Below are 7,354 nucleotides of genomic sequence, written 5' to 3'. Positions count from 1 at the left end.
TTGCCTTGGTTAGGTTTTATTCCACAATATTGTTTTAGGAGCAATCTGTTCCTATTATTGTTGCTATGAGCTGTTAAGGCTACTCAGGAGCAAACTCCATGGAGGTTGTTATATTTTATATTTTGGATTTTATATTTGATTCTGGACATAGTAGAACCACTAGAATTTATTGGGAGGGGGCAGGGAATTGAATAAGCACCATGGTCACAGCTAAGTTTTAGGTGTATCCTTTGGTAACCCAATGGAGAATGGACTCAGCAAAACCTTCTGCAGGAAAAGAGGCATTCAGAGTCTGGCTGGTTCAGGTCATTCAGCTATTGAGGGGTAAATTAGAAGTTCAGCCAGGAGGTTTTTTTTAACTGCAAAAACAGGTATTCTTTCCATTGCACCACCTACCCACCATGTTGACAGTATGCACAACTTATCTTTTCTTGTGTTTATTGAGGTCCTCCTTGGAGAGCATTTTGGGGATTTCTTAATATGGGGGATTTACAGGAATTGGACCATATCCAGGAAATGGAGGTGGAAAGTTTTCAGGATATGGAAGATATGGAACCCTCGGGAGAAATACTTCAACATTTGGCTTATAAAAGAAAGAGAAAATAGCAAGACATAAAGTTGGGGCATTCTACTTCATTCATAATATTGTCAGTTTCTTAGTATCCTTGATAACACGGAAGAAAATAGGTATATACAAATGTAACAGGATTTGTACAACTGCTCAACCATGACAAGGTTATTTAGATCACATGACTCATCTGTTGGAGCTGTTGAGTAGACCTGACTTATGTATATATTTGGAATCATTAATATGATTACAGGAAATCTCTCAATCAACTAACCTGAAAGCACTCACAAATTCTTCAAATATGATTTCTTTGATAAACTGGAGAAGCCTCATTCCCAAATACCAGTTATTCTTTTCATAGTTCCTGATTTCAAAAAAAGCTCTGACAGTTATCTTTTCTATATTCTCTCACTAATGAAAAAAGAAACAGCAAACGATATACTTTCCTTGACTCCATTGGGAGAAAGATGAAAAAGAAAAAGCACAGACTTTTCCCGATTCCACAAGGAGAAGATAACCAAAGACGATGGTCATTACTGTAACTACTGGCTCCTCTGTTCTTACACATGATATAGTGGAAAGAAATAAATACCTCTAGGATTAAAGGACCTGGATTCAAACTCTGCCTCTAATGTCCACTGCCTGTGTGAACTTGAGTGAGTCATTTCATCTTGATGGGCCTCAGTTTCCTCAGTTACGAAATGAAGGGGTTAGATGAGATGGATTGTAAGGGTCCTCCCACCTCTAGATCTCCGATACTATGGGAGAGACACTGTGGCCTCTGAAGGAAAGAGTTTAGAAACAAAGTTTATAGATGAATCTGCAGCAGGAGATTCCTAGACTGAGTGAGATGGGACCTTAGAAATTTGGTCCATCATCACTGAAACTTATAATGGGGAAAGTGAAGGGACCTGATCAGTGTTACTGAGGTAATAAGCAGAAGATTGAAACCTGAATGACTGAGATAGAATGATGACAGTGACTGGGGAGGGAAATGTTCACTGATGTAAACTGAAATCTTTCTTAAAGAACAATTTCAAAGCATCTAGTGAATTTATTGTCATGTTTGAAGGACGTTGGCACCAAAACCCATCTAAGTGACATGAAAAATTAATAAAATGAATATTGTATAGCAATCCGATAGCTATGAGTTCTTTGAGAAAATGCATTTAACTCGAATTCCTCAGATATAGGCAGGAGTCAATGAAAGGGAGAACTGAACCATTACATAGACAATGTGGCAAAAATCCCCTGTTGTTTAGTGACATGGGCACCATCAAGCCGGTGTATAAACATAATTCTGTTTAGCCACAAAAATGTGGCCAGAAATCCGTTTGGGGACCAGAAGCTGTTAAATAGGAGCATAATTAGATCTGAATTTGAGGAGGTAGGTCAACTCATCACGCTCCAAATCCAAATCAAACCAAACCACTTCAATTCAGCCAATATTTCTTAAGATCTCCCTTTGTGCAAGGCCCTGGACATGTAAATGTAAATCACTTAGGACTGTAGGAATAAGCAGAGACCCCTAAAACATCCATAAGTCCTGAGAACACCTCTGATGTCTCTTATTCTTGGAATGAGTTAGTGAAATCCTATAGAATCATTGGCAAAATGATGTACAGTTTAGGGAAGCAGGGAAAAGAGACTGAATACGGACATCATTTCTGATAGTAAACATTTTACCTTATTTAACATGATTATTCTAATGTAGTGATTCTATCCCAATCAATGAATCCAGAAAATAAGTATATAGAGATTGTGTAATCAGTGCTTATAAACCCCTAGTCTCACACTTAATGAATGAAACCAATATCTATTTCTGCTTTATTTAAATCATTATTTGTTTAGGAATGGAGAGGGATGAGATATTTGGGGGAGGGGGAAGGTTAAAGATAAAGGAATATACTATTAAATTGCAATATGTTAAATACATTACAAATTAAACACAATAAATTATAATTTTACCGGATAGTGATGACGCCAATCAAAATAACTCTGTTCAAATAAAGAAAAAATATTTTTAAGGATATATGTTACTGAATATTAAACTGCTTAGCATTTATCTGAAAATGTCTTACCTCTTCAGATGAATCGTCAGTTCTCTTTGGAAAAGAAAAACATCAATAGACTCAGTTATATGCCGTGTGTTTGTGGGATTAAAATCACCCCAAACCCAAGCAGTGAATTGAGTTAACTCTCTGGGTTATAGACTGAGTTACCCCTACACTGAGGGAAGAGCAGAATTTTGCCCCAAAGAGCTAGATGAACATTCATTATCTTCATTCTTGTTTGGGGAAATATAGATCTTGTCAGGAAAAAGCTGGGAGTGTAAAATGAATAGCTACTTAGCCGAGGCTACAGCCAACAATGAATTTTCCTAGATTCTTCATAGATCAATACAGATAGTAAAATAAATAAACAAATAAAATGTACTAATCCAGAGACATGGAAATGCACATATAAAGCTAAGTCTCCAGATGCCAAAAGACCATTGTTGGAAAGAGGGATCGATCACTCCCAATACTAGCCCCTTCTCCCTTCACCCAAGTACTTATGGCCTGAACAGCCAGGAGAGCCATTAGAAAAGCTACGGGGAAGAGCTTCATGGTTCTAGGCTCCTGTGGAATGCAGAGGAGAGAAATACCTGCCGCCTTTTGTCTGTTTTCTTCTTTGTGTCATATTTATCTTTTCCATGAAGAAGGAACTTAGATAAATAAATTAACTCCCATTTCTTTGGTGCTGTTGAGTTTTAAAGTGTTTTCATTCCAAAAACTGATGAGCAAATGTTAGTGTTTTCATTTTGCAGATGATGGAACCGAGTCTCAGAAACTCAGGTGTTTTGTCACTATGTAGCCAGTGATCATCAGAGCCAGAATTTGGATGTAGGACACCAAATCAATAAAATTGTTGCACACACATGAAGTATCTCTCTCTCTCTCTCTCTGTCTCCCTCTCTCTCTTCTCTCTTGCTTTTTCTGTCTCATTATATGCAGACAGACACACACAAAGACACACACACACACATACATACCTACATATATTTATATGTATACATATACATTTCATGAGGTTTTAGAAATGTTTTTTAAAATCCAATTTCCTTTTATTTTTAGTTTCAAATACTCTCCTTACCCCATTCCACTCACTTTAGAAGGAAAGAAAACAAAGTCCATCACAGATATGTGGAGTCGTATGAAACAAATCCCTTTAATAGTCGAGAGAGAGAGAGAGAGAGAGAGAAGGAATGAAGAAGAAAAAAAGGAAGGAAGGAAGGAAAAAGGAAAGATAGAAAGAAGTAGCCCAAAGGGAAGACAGGAAGCAAAGGAGGAAAAGAAGAAGCAGGGAGGGATGAAGGAGGTAGGGAAGATGAAGAAGATAGAGACAGAAGCATTTTTCATTCTGCTTAATGACCCTCGGTTTTTACGACCACCGTTGTCCATATCATTCATCCCTAACCGTTGTCCATATCATTCATCCCAAATCACCTGATATGGAAGAGAGGGAACTCAGAAAATGCTGAAGTATCCAGATTGACTGGGCCATCCCTTTAAGACTCAGGGCAATATTTCTCTGACTCTCGTAAGTTCTGTGCTCAGGAGCCTTAGGAAACACCAGCAGATCGTGTACACAGGCGAAAGGAAAAAGACCTTGACTTCAAGGTATCCCTGGCCTAGAGTCCTTCCCGAGGAAGAAATTCTATCCATTCATCTTCTCTGCAATCGAGAGTCCTACAAAGTTGCCTGGGACCCTGGGGGGATAAGAGATATGCCAGGGTCGCAGAGCTAGGGTAAGTGAGAGAGATCAGACTTCTTCACTCATCTGCTTTGGCTTTCTGTACCTCACATGCATCTAGTGCTGTGAAGTTATCAACGTCCTTTACATGACTTATCTCCTCTCATCCTTACATCTCAACCTTGCAAGGTAAATGCTACAATGTATTTTACAGATGAAGGAACTGAATTCCATAGAAATAAACTTTGCGTATCTCTAGGTGAGGAATTCACACTTGTAATATCATACCAACAGCTCACATTAAAGAAACTTACATTTTTAAAAATACTTGTGACTTCTCCTGAGGCAGCCAGGTGGCATAGTGGAGAGAGAGCTGACCCTGCAGTCAGGAAAATCTGTGATCGGTAGACGTTCATCAGGTGTGTGATTCTGGGCCAGTCAATCAGCCTCTGCCTCCCTCAGTTTCCCTGTCTGTGAAATTAGGGTAATAATCCCACCTCCCTCCCAGGCTGTAATAAGGATGAAAAGAGATATTCCTAGAGAGCTTTGTAAATTTTAAAATGTAATAAAAATACTGGCTACTATGTGCTGTCTTGTTTGACCATTCAAAACAGGGAATAAGGACAATAAAGAATAAGGAGATGAGGAGGAAATACATTCCAGTCTTGGAGGACAGCCTTGCAAAGCCATGGAGAAGAGAGATGGCGGGAGAGTCATGTGTAAAACACAGTAAGAGGAAAGCCAGTTTTGCTGGACTATATTTCTACATGAAAGTAAGCAGTATATAAAAAGCCTGGAAATTAAGATTTGAGGTGGTTGTGAGACAGAGGGGTCATATCTCATCCTAGAGTCCCTGGAATTTAAGAACCACAAGAGTTACCTGGTCAGAGCTGTGCCTGAGGAATATCCTATTGTCACCTGTGAAGGATGGATTGGAGAAAGGACAGGTTAGAGGCAGGGAGACCAATAAGGAGGCTACTGTCACCATTCAAGTGAGAGGTGATGAGGGCCTGACCTCTTCTAAAAGGAGATGGATGTGAGAGATGTGGCAGACCCTGAATGATCCAAATCTGGTAAGTGATTGGATATTTGGGGACAGGGAATATTTATGGGTGAGAATGAATTTCTATATTGGTGTCACTGGGAGGATGGTACTTGATAGGGATAATATTTATAAAGTGCATGGCATAGTGATTGACTCACAGCAAGTACTTCATAAATTCTCATTTCTTCCCCTTTCCCCGCTCCTCTCTCCCACTCTGATAGAAACAGGTTAGTTCAGAATGGGGGTGGGCTTGGGGAGGAAAGATAATGACTTCTATTTTGGTCCTGGAGAGTTTGAAATGACTACTGGCCAGCCACTTCCAAATGTCCAATAGCTCACTAGATGGTTATGTGGAGCTGGAGCTCAGGAGAGAGAACATGATCTCATCAGTAGAAATTGCAAACCAAGGTTAAGTGACTTGCCCAGGGTCACACAATTAGTAAGTGTCTCAGGCTAGATTTGAACTCGTGAAGATGAATCTTCCTGATTCCACACCCAGTGCTCCACCAACTGGGATAACATAATGTCATGATATTATGGCTAATTTCTTTCCATTACATCATATTGTCACTTTCCATTACATCATATTGTCACTCAATCTTTGTAGTTACTTACTCCTAACAAAAACTTGGCATTACTCCAAAACCAGATAATAATAAAAAAAAAACCTTGAGTTAAATGAATTTTGAAAAAATATAAGTTGGGGACAACAAAACCCTACAACTTGGTAAGTGTGGTAAATTTACTGTTTGCTAAACCTAATAATATTCAATATGTTTAAGGGGAACACTTGGGAGTGGAAAGAAAAAGTCAAGGGAAAGAGTCCAAATAGAGAAAAGTAAAAACACATTGGTAGTGAAAAGAAGAGTAGTAAAGGATAACCCTGGGGCAGAACAAAGCAGATGAAGGAAAACTAGAAGAGAGGAGTATCTGGGCAGCAGAGGAGGGGAGTAAGTTAAACAGGTGACACTCCTTTAAAGGGACAACAAGTCATTTCAGGAGAAAACTTCCAAAATTCCTGCATTGGGAAAGAAGGGAGAGGAGAGTGAAGTGGTGTGATGAGGTGACATTAAAAGGGAAAAGCAACAGCTGAGCTAATCTTCAGAATGAGTATGAGAAGACTAGCAAAGACTCAAGTGGACAAAAGTATGCCAGATAGGCCAGTTACTCCATTTTTTTACTAGTTCTATTTTTAGCAGATTTGTGCTCAGTTATTTCCAGTACCCTATAAATTGTACTAAAATTTAGAGAATCCATGTTGCCTTCTGTGTAAAATGGGTCATTTGCAGTTCTCCAATATCTTACCAAGCATGAGGCTTCAGGCAAGTTCCTTAAGTTGCCTGAGTCTCAGTTTCCTCATCTGTAAAATGATTAGATTAGACTCAATGGCTTCTGGGTTCTTTTTTTACTAGTTCTAGAACTATAATTCTATCATACCTCCCTTTCCCCAAACCCAATATTTATAGGTTCAATATTAAAATACTATCAATATTTCACTATAAACCATTCTTATCTAAAATATATATTATTTTATTCCTCACACACATTTTTCATAGATAAGATGCCCATGCCATGATAGGTTAGAACAAAAAATGAGTTGTTATATAGGAAATATTACCTAAGACAGACGACTGGAAGAATAGATCCTTTTTCAAGAGAGGATGGGCTTCAGGGCATCTCCGAGCTATTTAAACTCTGCTAGTGTTGATATGCTAATTTTGTGGTTGTAAATAATGTCAATAGTGACCTTGAATTGTCATCATTGACTGTGAATGAATATTGATTTTGTGCCCATTTTCAGTACCTACTCATGCCAACAAGTCATTTAACAAGGCAAGTTTAACAACAGACTGCATAGTTGAGGGCTCCAGGTTGAAAACTAAAACATCAAATGCTTAATCCTCGTGTCAGTCTGGCCGATCTACATGAAGAGGACGTGATGACTGATAATTGGGATATAAGTTCTTTAAATAACACAGTTTGTAAGTGTCTGAGGCAGGATTTGA

At 38.6% G+C, this 7,354-nt stretch overlaps 1 long non-coding RNA gene across 1 annotated transcript; it reads right to left on the bottom strand.

Moving 5' to 3' along the window:
- Positions 1–13: 13 nt before the first annotated feature.
- On the bottom strand, positions 14–7,022 carry LOC114040538. Its single transcript, XR_003568790.1, has 5 exons — positions 6,967–7,022; positions 5,184–5,221; positions 2,650–2,673; positions 2,537–2,566; positions 14–1,349 (listed from the first exon to the last, which is right to left on the bottom strand). It is a non-coding gene; the product is annotated as an uncharacterized LOC114040538 (long non-coding RNA).
- Positions 7,023–7,354: the final 332 nt, after the last annotated feature.

Source organism: Vombatus ursinus, unplaced genomic scaffold, assembly GCF_900497805.2.
Source record: "Vombatus ursinus unplaced genomic scaffold, bare-nosed wombat genome assembly UNPS02013398.1, whole genome shotgun sequence".
In the NCBI taxonomy this organism is placed as follows: Eukaryota; Metazoa; Chordata; class Mammalia; order Diprotodontia; family Vombatidae; genus Vombatus; species Vombatus ursinus.
This window is presented reverse-complemented; position numbering and strand designations above follow the sequence as displayed.